Below are 13,629 nucleotides of genomic sequence, written 5' to 3'. Positions count from 1 at the left end.
CGGGTCAGACAGACCGCGCCCTAAAGTCTAAAACAAAAGCAAAGGCAAAACCAAAGACAAGGGGCGCAGCAGTAGCGACAACTCCTTTGACACACGCACTCATGCCACATTGGCGTCGCCTAAAAGTATGCAAAATGTTTTGTTCACGCTGCACAAACAGGCGCTTTCAACAAACCACATACTAGAACATTCAACACAAGCTGGAGGTGAGTCCTTGAAGCGTAACCGCTGAGCACGCAAAGGGTTAATTAATTAAATGCGCTTTAGCTTTGATATACTCTTGTCTACTTGCAGCAAAGATGGATGTCGAGCTGGATAACAATGTCTGTCTGCCACATTGGCAACTGGCAACTGGCAAACTGGAGTCGGAGTCTGAGAATGACTCCGCCCCAGACAGAGCTTGCCACATGCCACACACACACACATACACAGAGGCCACACCCCAAAGCACATTTCGCAGTGGTTGGCGTGCGCGTCTTTTGATGTTTTAACTTCGTCTTCGTCTCGCAAGAAAATGCCTCAAGCTGACGGGTTTTCTAATATTCCAAGATGCCTGGAAACTGCCGCCGAAACTGGTTATAAAAATGGTTGAAAGGTAAATGGAAGATAGAAGCATGACAGCATGACAGCATGACGTCAATTACAGGCACTTGACGGTTAATTAGAAGCTCATTTTCAATTAATCAAAACGCCAAAAAGAAACGCCAATAACATCAGTTGGCCAACTTAAGCGCATCGCGTGTGCAAGCCAAAAATAAAAGCAGATGAAGTCAGAGATGAGGGGAAGAGTATGGAGGACAATGTCAACGCCAATTGATTGCCACATCGCATTAATAATTCAACAGGATCTCTCGTTGGTGTCGTTGATTTCAATTGAACGCAAAGTTGAAGTCGAGCATCTCATTTCGTACGCTAAATTATTCGAGACTTTGGGGACAGCGCGTGGAACATCAACAGCCTATCCACTTGCCATTAACTTTAGCTTCATCTTCGACCTGCGCAGGTTAAGCTGCCACATGCTGCACGGCACACCTATAAACATTAACTTGTCAATAAAGGTAATTCATTATGTCGCTCCGGCAATGCTCCGGGGAATGCTTTCGTGGCTGAAACAAATTGTCGACTGGATACCAGGTATTCTTGGTATTTGTATTTGTATTTGTATCTGTATCTTTTTCGCCGCATCCCATTTGACATTCACACTCAACTGCACGAAACTGTGCGGTTTCTCCATCGATGAACAATAAAATATTCCTCTGATGGGTAATAAAATGCTTATTGCTTATTGCTTAACGTGGCGCACACAAAAACGCGACGGTTTTGTAGCCACGATTTAGACCCAGTTAAGGGATAGCAGATAGCCCACTTGATGGCACAATTCACCACAATTTGGTTAGCTCAACTCTTTTGGCAAACAACCCTAAAGCTATCATCGAGATCTTTTAGCTTACAACAAATTAAATCATTGATCTTTCATTCTTGAGATCCTTGATATTTTGATGGCAAATTTATATTAATATATTCTATTGAAAACCTAACAAATTAATTGTATTTTCTCGTTCACACAGATTGTATTCTCTAAAAACTAACGCCGAATCAACCTAATTCCACAAGAGTAAAGTGAAATACTCAACATTTGCACTTGGGCAACTCTGACGTATACTTATTATTATTATATACACATTAGTGGCTCAAGAGAATGTTCAATAATTCAAGGAAACACACTTGCCTTGAACTGAATATAAAGAGCTGTGTTGACTCACTGCAGAACTCATGCGACAGCCCAGAGTCCACAAGCCGCCTGCCACATGCCACACGCCGCATGCATATGCAACTCAGTTACGAGTTACGATTTCGGTGAGTAATTATTCATGCCAAGAACAAGAACTGTAAACAGTGCTAACTCAATTCGAAAACCAACACGAGAAGCAAACAAACTAAAAGACTGAAGGACAATGGACAAAAGTAGGCAGAACGATGAGCATGTGAATCCCGTTTGCATAACGAGTGACGCTCGAGTGGGCAGCACTTAAGGACTTGAGCATGGACATGGATTTCGGTGACGGGAGTTGAGAGTCGAGAGACGGGTCATGTGTCTGTGTGGGGATGACGGAACCATTACTTAATTATCATAACAGCCAGGGCCAGGATCGCGCTGTTTTTGGCCAAAAGGGTTAAGAGAGCATTGCCCATAAAAATTGCGCCACACCTAGCAAAGTGAGTGTATCTATGTTGTGGTGTGGAGTGGGCAAACACACGCCGCTAATAAAATAATAAATATCCTGACTGCCAAAGCCTGGTCAGAAGCACAGCTCGAACAGTGAAGGGGTTAGCCGTGGAAGGAAGTGGGGCGGAGACCGCCCGTCGACACGCGTTGCCCCCGAAAATGCAAAACAATTTCATCAGCGTAATATATAGAGAGAGAGAGAGAGAGAGAGAGAGGCGAAGGCGAAAGGGGGTTGACATAATGCTTGCAAAGAGTTCTATAAATTGCCATATTTTATGCTTCAGTTGCCGATGCCATTTCTGCTTCGTTTCGTTTCGTTTGCTTTCCATCTTTTTGTCAATTGAAACGCAATTTTCATAAAACACACGTGCGCCAAGCGATGTGCTGTGGTCTACACGTATCCGTCAGATACATTTTGTATCTCACGTCTGGGCTTTTGTCAACGCTCTGCGACTATTTTCAAATGCTCCTACTCCACGAAAATATTGCTCGCTCCGACTGTCGCAATGTGGCTGCTGTGGCTGCTGTTTTAGCCATTCCGGCATTGGCCCCAGCGGAGCCGTTGCCAATGTTGGCCAAAGCACGTACTGCCAAACTCTAATGACAGGCAAATAAATTTCAAAGAATATATATTTCGAAAAATTGATCTGACGTGTCACGCGACCACAGCAACTACATAGCCGTCTACTCTTGTTTCTGTCTCTTGCTTTGGTCACCTCTATTGAACATTCGAGAAGATACGAAATGCGAGATGCAAAATACTCAACAAATAGCTTTATATACGAGTATATACACTTTTCAGCTTGTGCACAGCACAAACAACGAAATTGTTTTTACGAAAGCAGACTTTCAGTTATAGCTATTATTCTAAGAATAAATACTTATAAAGTGTTTTTATTGATTGCTGAGATTATTTTATAAAATTGCAAAGCATCTTGGGGTTATAACATTAGATCACTTTTCCAATCAAGAGACTTTGCACTGTATGTAAATATGTTTTTTACCTGCATTACTGATGATTCTTCGGAATTGCACGTCAATGCATTTTATTTCTGATAACGTACTCGTTCTCTGCCTATATATTGAGCTCATTCCGCGATTCAAGTTCAGTTGCAATCTACATTTCCAAACACAAAAGATGGTAGGACTAGCACTTATTGGAGCCGTCGCTTATTATGTTGGATTTATTTATTTGGACGTACTAACGGCAGTACCATCAAGTGGCCCAGCGATACCAAGCACGGGCTTGTTGACGCGCGGACAAAACAAAATAAATTTGTAAACAGCATGCATTAAACGAAAACCTCGAATAAATATTAAAAGACGCTGGACAGCTAATTAAATTAGATTAAAAATATGTTAGAATAAATGTATAATAAAATAAATAACAATTAAATACTCGATAAATAAGCTAATAATAAGGTTTTAAGCAAAGGAATAGATTTACTAGAGCAAACTACGTTATTGAGATTATTATAGTTCACACACAGAATACGGAAGGGATTATGGCAAGCAAAGTTAGTAGATCTACGTGAAATGAGAAGTGGAAGAAAATTCCTAGTGATCCTGACAGGAACTGCAAAACTAATTTGACTTAACAGCTCCAAAGAGTCTATTTCACCATTAAATAGTCTCTGTATAAAAACAACACCTTGCATAGTTCTACGGTCAGAAAGAGAAGGAGGGTTTAGTAATTAACTATTTATAGAGCGATCAATGACATCGTCTGCACCAACGCCCAAGCAGGATGAATCCGATTACAACATCAGTTTAAATGGAGATGGAGATGGAAATAGATAGCAGTCGAAAAATCCAAAAATAATAAAACATGTTTCCTTATTCTACTTGTATTTGTCTTAACAAGTGTTAAACACTGTAGAAATATCGTAACTTATCTGCAAGCAAGTTATTAGAAGATCATAATGTGAATACTTCCTTAGGCTGATGTCAGAATGAGAACGAATCGAAAAGCGATACGTAGAGATAAAGCAAGCCGCTTGTCGCTTCAACTCGCTCAGCGAGTACATAAGCGTTTTCATAATATATAAGCAATTTTGTAAAGTTACTGCTTTTGGATGATTATTTAATTTAATGTATTGTCTAAAGCACTATTCAAGGTATTTTTCTTTCATTATTAGTACATTATTAGTATATTATATATTTATAGAAAGTTTCAACAAACATCTAAGTTTCCTAATTCAAATATGAATACTAGGATTTAAATATAAATGTTATGGCTGAATACTTAAATTGTTGATTAAAGTTCATTGCGCTTTTCTTAATAATTTGGTGTAAGTTATTCCTCCTTTCATTAACCATTTAAAAAAAATCATTTTGTAATATGCCTTCAATGATATCAAGGTTTTTTTTTAGAAACTGAATGGGAATATTCAATGTTGAATGGGAAATTATCAATGACTATTAATAGAAATAATCGCAAAGAAGTAACCATTAATATACATACATACGTACATATGTATTTGTTAGTTTCGACTGGATTTCGTCTCGCATGATGTGTTGAAACACTTATCTTTATTTTGCATACTCTTATTGGTATTATTTCCTGCTGTGCACAACAGATCCTTTATATCGTCATATAACTAAGTACATTGTTAGATTGTGGATCGCTTGATTTGTTAAAAGATTTCATTTATGGTTTTATGCTCACATGCCACTTAACAACTACCAACTACAACAATCGTAGATAAAAAGGCTTAAACGCAAACCGCCCGCTAGCCGATAAAAAAAATAAATAAAACAGGGCCCAAAAATCAATTGAAGGCAATGCGCAATGCGGCTGTCAGGTGACGACGATTATTCGAATGGACTCTGAACAGTTTCGAAAGGTATTTTTTGGCTTTTGGTTCTGTAAATACTTTTATACGAGTATTGTACGATATGTATGTGTGTTTTATCTGCATAGCTTAACAGTTATTATATGTTAAGTTTGCTCGGGTTTTATCGTCCCGTCCCCATTGAATGGCGAACGCGGGGCCAAAGTTCAGCATGCGGCATGGTTACCACAAAAGGCCTTAGTGCTTCCTAATTGCGCACTAAATTAGCTCCAAACTGAAGAATGATAATAATAATAATAATAACAATATGAAGAATATGAAGCACAACACTCACTGACTCAATGAATGAATAAATGAAAACCCAAAATACTTGTGTTCTCAAAAAAACATGAAATACGCCGCCAATCAAAAAGAAGCACATCAAAATTACGCACCAAATTGCCGCAAAAACAAAGAATAAAAAATACCAAAAATTATTATGTGAAATGAAATAAAGTAAAGTGAATAAATATGGGCTGACCAACTGGTTGGCTTTACGAGTCATTCAGCATTTTTTTTGTTTTTTTTTTTGTCGGTTTGACTGCCTTCTGGCACCGCCTCTTGTGTCAAAACTGCGACTGCGACTGCTGATTTCAATTGCACGCTTCCGAAGCAAAACAATTGAGTGCCCCACTCAATGGCACCCTATTTTAAGTGAAAATTATGATTAACTGGACTGTCGAAAAAATCGACAATAATTAACAGTAAAACTCCTTATAGAGGTCGGTTACAAAAGTTAAAATAATGTTCAAAGTTTCTTATTTGTCAACCAAAAACAAATGTATATTTATTTGCTTATTCAAATTTGAAATTTCATATTATGTATTACATTTTTTTTTAGAAATTAAATACTTTCACTTTGTAATTATTATTAATGTTTTATGTTATTAGTAAAATGTGAATAATTTTAATAAAATGAATAAGAGTTTTCTTATATTCTTAAATTGTAAATTCAAGTCTTCTATTATAAATGAAAATAATTAGCATATTTCAACTCTATTTCTAAGTAAATTTGTAATAAACAATTTTGCTTTTGCATTTTTTAGGATCACCTCGTTTTATGGAATTTCGACTGCGGTTTCGCTTTGGTTTCAATGCCGACAACCCCTCCCCTTCACTCCTGTAGCACCCACACACATTCCCTTCGATCCCAGAGAACTTGTCTTAAGCAACGAGGGCCGCAATGTTATTGAGAAGCCAAACATTCGGATCGGGCTGATGATCAATTTAAATTAAGCTGGAAGATTTTGTTTTAATTAAAAATCTTCAAATGCGCTTAATGACAATTAATTGGTCAACATCATCGACATTGGCTCTTCGATCGCCAGCGGATGGATCCAAGCAGTCTCCTAGCTTTGCACTTTCCAAGCAAAAGACCGACAACAGAGTCTTTACACCCCAGGAGATTGCAGTGGAAATGATGTTGATTCTCGGACTCATCAGAACTGAGATCGCCAGATGGCCTCCAGTCACGCAACCACCATAAACTGAGGTTATTGTGGGCATGTTTTTAGCTGCCTCATTTCCAAAAAGCTTTTCTCAATTGAAGCAAATCAAACTGAAAAGTGATGACACACCCACGCAACGCCTTAAATCGTAAGTATTCCACTCTCGTTTCGCCTTCGCATGAATCAATGAAACATTTTTATAGAAAAATCAGTCTATCAGGGTGTTTAATTGAAGACTTTTTGCTTTTGGGTAATTGGAAAAAGGTTCTGCTACGTAGGAAACCTTCTTTTGTCTTTCAAAGTAACGTAAATGCAATTCTGTATCTGAAGAAAACTTTACTTTTCTGTAGTTAATGTTTCAACTTTACGCCTTTCAAAGTTATTTTCCTTTTCAAAATTGAAAAAGGGTTTTCCTTCTTGTGAAACTTTATTTCTAATTATTATTTTTAATATTCACTCAATATTTGTTAACCTTTTAATGAATTGGTATTAATATTTAATTTCTCTTAAGCTCAATTTTCTTTCACGCTTTTCTTTTTAAATTTGTTTTTTATAAAACTTGTATATCTTTATTAACATACCTTGGTATGCATATTAAAATATTATTAGCTACTTTTTCACCAGAAAAGCTAAAGAGTCTTATTAACTCATTGTGTATTTTAATTACAGTTGCTGATGACAGCAAGTAATGGCTTCGACACATAGTTGGAAGAAATATCATATGGCTGATCCCTTTATATATGGCATATGCATGTGTGTGTGTACCTACCAAAGGTATTTAAGAGTAGGGTAAATGTGAGTATTACTAACCTCGTTACTTAGCACAGCAACAGCTTATTATTAACTTGATGGCTTTTAAGCATACAACAGCAAAACCCAAATGATGGCCAGCAAAATTGACGCTAACAACCAGTTGTGGTCAGTTCTAAAATGCAGGAGGAGTGTGGGAGGAGCAAGAACTCGGTGATAATCTGTGAAGTTTACAATGAACGAATGAAGTATAAAGTGACCTCGAGACTCGAGTCCAGCTGACAGTCCCAAAAGGCAGCACAACTGATGGACTGATGATGACATAATATGCAAATAACACACACAGATACACAGGTAAGTAAACACACTCACACACTTATACTTTGAATACACACACACACACACACACACACACACCTACATTTGCTTAGTTATATTTTCTATAGTTTTTAGCTTGATTTCTTTGGGGAATTTCTCGATTCTCTGTCGCCTCGCTGCATAAAAGAGTTCTCTAGAGTGTGTGTGTGTGTGTGCTGGAATGGTGTATATATGTGTGTGTGTGTGTTAGGTGTGTGGCTTGCAGCTCGTTTATCTTTTCAAACTGGACTTGGTAATTTAGTTAATTACTTTAACATGTAAACTGGAACCGCTGAAAGGTGCGGAACATTTCGAGGGCGTCGCAACGGTAATGCGGGGGTGGACGAGGGGGTAGTGCGGGGGTGCTAATCGTCGCCTTTGACAGCTGAGAATATGTCAGCGGGTTGTATTAGGTGCCAGTTTTTTGTGTTTTTTGTGTTTTTGCATAAGCAAACGCGTTTGCGTTGTAATTAAAATAATTACCCCTTCCGATTAACCCAGTTTCGCGTGATCTTCCCTCTTTGCTCTGCCCACTACCCTGCATATCCCCTCCTCCAACCACCCCTTCTCCCTTTCCACACTCTTCAGCGTTGACGTCGCTGCTCAATTTGCTGCATTTGGTCGTCCATTAGCCCGCATTGTCTCTCTTCAGTGAGGTTGCGTGCCTCATTGCCTGCCCATTTCTCTGCTCTGGCATTGTTATTATTTTGTCACATGTGAACTGAGGCGTAAGCGAAGCGATTACAAAAAGGGTGCCTCAGCTTCATACGAGGATACGATTATATGTATGATTCAGTTGCAACTGTTTGCATACTATATGTAACCAAAAAGAAAAGAGGAAAATATGCCGCTTGCTTGCGGCGCTGATTGTTCCTTTTGTTGAGCTCTGAAATCGAGACTTACCCTTTGATCCCGCTTTGCTGTTCAGCCCTTCCCCCTCCCGTTTGTCTTTTACCCCTTCTGCGGCGGTGGCTCATCGAACATTATCCCATAATTATAGGGCTTCCGTATGTTCAGTGGCATTGGCTTTTTGGGTGCTGCACGTGCCGCCTTCCGTTGCCTTCTGTCTCCATGTTGATCCAATATTTATGCAACAATTTGAGCGCAAAATTTATTCATGATTTTTCGGAAATTGTTTTAAAGCTTTTCTCTCCGCCCATGTTGTGGGCAATTTTCAGATTAGCCGATTTATGTTTACAGTAAATGGTTGAGACTCAGTTTAGCCCCGAGGCAAGGAAAGGCCAAACGAAAATAGTTCAAATGAAATTGCAAATAAATTGGGGAAATTATTAAAGGGTCTTTAAAGACCTCAAGACCTATCATCATATTCCTTTTTAAAGCTAACTCTGTTTAAACAGCATTTGCAACCGCTTTAAATTTACTTTATTTCTCTTTAACAACCAGTTGCAACATTGTGTTCTCAATTGGCCATCGCGATAATGTTTGCTCTAAAAATACTATATTACAAACTGCCAGAGTGTGGGGAGCACAAAAAAAATAAAACAGTTAAAAACAATTAAAAATTTGAAATCATGCAAAAGTTCGAAAATGTCAAACTCCGAAGCGTGAGAAATATTTCTGCAGTGAATCAAAACCCGAGAAGGAGAAGATATTTTTACAATTAAAAATGCGGTTAAAGTTGGAATTGTGGGAAGCGGCCTGAAAGCAGTACACTGCAACAAAAAGGGATGAGTTTAGAGGGAAAATGAATGGAAGTAAATTTTAAATATATTTCAGTCTATTTAATATAAGTATCTTAGGAATTTGCAGCTGCTTTCCTTTACCTATAATTCACCTCAATGTATCTGATTGCCAGCAGCGATTATCTACTCAAATCTATCAATGCAAATTCCCCATTTAACTCATCAATAAGCACCCCAAAGTCTACACATTTCATTGTTTGCCTTTACCAGATACAAAATCAATCCAAGGAATACAAATATGTGTGTTGACAACTTGACTAAGTGCCATTTGCTGGCAGTGTAAGCCACAAATCGTTTCAGTCATGCGATTTTTTCTTTGCACTTTGTCAATTGTGGAGACGACTGTCGAGACGAGTGCAGTGCGATTCCAAGCATCAGTCCGAGTCACAAACGAAGTCCAAAGCAAAAGTTGTAGTCGAAGTCCGGAACGCAATGTATCCGTTGGGCGTTTGGATATGCGATATGCGATATGCGCCATGTCACCCTTTTCATTACGTTCCATTAACAGTGTTGGGGGATTAATTGAATTTAATTGATTTGCCAAAGCAGACTAAATTGGCCACACTGTCTGGATTGCGAGAGAGAGGCCCAAGCAACAGATATGCTCGCAGTCAGAAATGTATCCATGAGATACATTACAGCTGCTGTGTCTACCGACGTAGTTGAAGCTGTAGCTGAAGCTAGCCATTGGCTGGATAAATTAATGAGTACATGAATGGGATTCGACGAGCAGACGACTCTCGTATCATTTGATCATCTAACAGTGCTTGCAAATACTCATCGCACTTACACACACACACACCATCTCTGGGTACATTTGAACCTCGTATGACATCATCATCCGCATTTGTGCGGGTCTCCATATACTCATACTCGTACTTTTTGTCTGTTGTTGTTTGTGGTTGTGGTTGTTTAATTGCATGATGAGCTGCTGCTGCTGCCTCCTCACAGCTTGAGAACAGCTCCAAACACACACTCATTCGTTCACTCTTGGGTGGGTGAATCTCTCTCTACGTGTCCCTCCCAATTGATTGGGCCCCTGTAGGCGTGGGATCTGGAGCTCATCAGCTGCAGTGTTGCGACTTATTTCAACTTACCGACACCCTGACACTTTTGACAATGGGACTGCTTAATTACAGAGTTAACCATCGTTATTATTACGCTTTTGTTGTTGCTTGCTTCTCGCTTTGCATTGTCGAGCTATGCGCAATGCTCAAATGGATCTAAATATAGCCACCAACAAGCAACAACTGCCATTTGTAACTTGCTAATGAATGGCCACCGCTTCTCTATCGCTTCAAATGGCTTGGAAAATGGGTCAAAAATGTTAAGGAAACTCAACTGGGAAATTTTGTTGGGCAGAGTAAGAGGATGACTATAAATAGAGTGCTTACCTAAAGTGTAAATGCAATAGAAATTGAATATTAATTTATATAAACATCTAATATGCAGAAATTTGTATTTTACTAGAACATAAATCAATCGAATTTCAAAAATTAAACTGTTTATAAAAAAGTTGTAATTCAGTCAAAAATAAAGAAGAAAAGCTTACAAATTCTGTAAAACAGCATAGCACAAACAAAAAAAAAAGCATGAAAAAGATAATCGATTTTCATAACATATTAAAGTAATCATCTTTGTTACTAATTTAAATGCCAGGATATTTTCTTACTCAAGTTGAAATTCAAAGGAACTTTGAATACAAAATATTACCAACAGTTCATATAATATCACATATTGAAATATGTCTAAAAATTGTTTGTGGATTATCTAGACCAATTAGGGCTTTACCTAGAAAAAACCCCACATATAAAAAAAACATAAACCTAGTAAAACATATTACGTATACGTATTTGCACTCGCTATAATCAGCAGCAGCAGCAGTTATCCGGCTATAAAAACACTCGTATTGTCGTCATACATTTGCTGATTAAATTCCAATTGTGTTTGGCTATGGGGGATTCGATTCAAATAAAACTGCAACTGAATGTTGACATTTAAATCACAACTCAATTATTTAAAATGCGACCGAAAGGAATAAAAATACAAAAAAAAAACACATTATTCCCAAAGTTGTTATTGTGCCTTAACTAAATACGAATACATACTATATGTGTGTGTAGTGTGCAAATATTTTTCTTCGATTTGTATTTGTTTTACCTTGATTTAAACAATGCGTTAGCTCCGCCCCTACGAACATGGCACAGTCGGTCGACTGGAATATATTTCGTATATGGCTGCTCTGCTTCCACGTACACACACACGCACACACGCAAGCGTACGCTCACACCTACACACTATCGTACACTCGCACACCTCTCGAGGGGAGTCGAGTCGGTGCCATGCAGCCATGCTTTGCGATTTGCCGTCACGAGAAATGAACAGCTCCTCCCACTTGGTCGGCGAGTTTCGACTCTGACCCAATCACAGCGATTCGGGTTGTGCGCATGGTAGGGATTGGGATTGCCAAAGCGATAGCGCCTCTTGTTTTCACAGATAACAAATCTTTATCGTCGCAATGGTTGCTTATCTGGCAGCCACCTGAAAAATCAATCGATTCAATTGAATTCGTTTGTTCGCTCGCTAATTAGCTTTTGGACAACAATTTCTACCCGTTCTTCCCTCTTTTTTGTTTTGTTGTGTTCGCTGTGCGCTTTACGCTTTTTATTTATATTTGCCCTTTCCTATTTTCCATTTGTGGCTAGAAATACATTGAAAACCATTATAAATACATTACGACTAAAGGGTTATTTTCAATAGTTGACCAGACTGATCAATCAGCTGTAAGCACTGCGATTTTCAATCACAAACGCGTTATATTTTCCTTTCGGTTGGAAAATTTAATTCTTGATTTCGCCGGTAAGTGTATTATTCGAATTGATGACTGCACGATATGTATTGTTAAACTATAATTTAATGACCAATAACCAAATCTTACACTAATCTAAGACTAGAATATGAAATGTATTCGTACATTTAAAGAATAGTCTTTTGATCTAAGAATTTAAATATATTTTTCAAAGCTGTCTATCGTTCATCACCCATTGAGTTATCTTAATAAAGATATAACTTGTTCTAAAAAATATATATATTATATATATACTCAAATTCATCTGATTTCTATAGTAGCTGAACAACCTAAAAACATTACTCTCGATCTAGAATCAAGTTGAGTTCATCTTGCAAATGCTTCCTAGGTTCGAAGTTTAATCTGCTGAATAAATAACGCCGGCGTAGTGATCGCATATCTGAGCTTTTATCTGTTGGTAAAGTTAGTGGCAGCAAACAAGAGTCGGGCCATAAAAATAATTACAACTTATCAATAAACGTGGGCATTCCGAAGAGACGACAAACGAGCCTGCGACTCAACTCTACTAGACATAGTGTCGCCGTTGCTTATAGATACATTCATACATACATATATGTATATATGTAGAAACTCCGTTAAAGCTACAGACACGAGTACTCGGACTATTTGTTTGCTCACAGACGTGGGCCACAGTTACAAGTTGTAAATTATACAAATATCGAATAATAAAGCTGAATTGAATTTACCCAATTCATTGCTCTATTACAGATCTGTTCTAGTCACGAGGGTTGACAAAAGAATACTGTACATTTTATAGATAATATATATTGAAAATTATAGAAATATAACAATTATGCTGAATTGCATATAGATATATTTTTTTCCAAAAATGTTGACTATTTATATATTTTAGACATATTATAAGAATTTCATGAGTAGATCGTCTACACATTAAATTTTATAAAGTATACAAATTTTTTGGTTCTAGCAGAAAATCGCATAGAGTTTTGTAGTTATTAGTTTTCAAAGATAAATTTCGAAAGTGTATTTGAAACCTTCGTAATGGCTTATAAAAATTGATTCCTCCTTTTTTTTTGAATAAAGGTATCTGCTGTAGAATTTGCCTGTGACACAGTTTGCGTTAACTGCATTGCAGCTTGGAGCTTCCAGTGTGGCTAGCAAACCGAAAAAGAGTCAATAATTACAATACAAATTGCTGTTTGGGAAAATCGGACCATAAATATACGAATACAACGATTGCAAGTTGGTGTTTGTATTTGTGGTTGTGGCTGTGGCTGTAGTCTAGGGTTTGTGGTGGCTATAAAACCGGAGTTTTATTTCAATCTGCCGCCTCTGGGCGATATATATGGTCCTATCAGCCCAGACCAGTCCAGCTAGCCAGCCAGCAATCGATCTGCGACCCAACAGTTCCATCGATTAGATAAGGCCACGCTCGCTTTACGCACTCGATGGATGGACAGGAGGAGGCTCGACCTAGCCC

At 38.0% G+C, this 13,629-nt stretch overlaps 2 long non-coding RNA genes across 2 annotated transcripts; both read left to right on the top strand.

The window, feature by feature from the left end:
- Positions 1-1,027: 1,027 nt before the first annotated feature.
- Positions 1,028-2,993, top strand: LOC133850214 (uncharacterized). Its single transcript, XR_009895603.1, has 3 exons — positions 1,028-1,134; positions 1,569-1,857; positions 1,930-2,993. It is a non-coding gene; the product is annotated as an uncharacterized LOC133850214 (long non-coding RNA).
- A 3,115-nt stretch (positions 2,994-6,108) lies between these two features.
- On the top strand, positions 6,109-13,629 carry LOC133850213 (uncharacterized). Its single transcript, XR_009895602.1, has 4 exons — positions 6,109-6,657; positions 7,192-7,304; positions 7,370-7,613; positions 13,233-13,629. It is a non-coding gene; the product is annotated as an uncharacterized LOC133850213 (long non-coding RNA).

This window comes from Drosophila sulfurigaster, chromosome 2L (assembly GCF_023558435.1).
Source record: "Drosophila sulfurigaster albostrigata strain 15112-1811.04 chromosome 2L, ASM2355843v2, whole genome shotgun sequence".
Lineage (NCBI taxonomy): Eukaryota > Metazoa > Arthropoda > Insecta > Diptera > Drosophilidae > Drosophila > Drosophila sulfurigaster.
The sequence above is the reverse complement of the archived record's forward strand: the minus strand, read 5'-3'. Positions and strand labels throughout refer to the sequence as shown.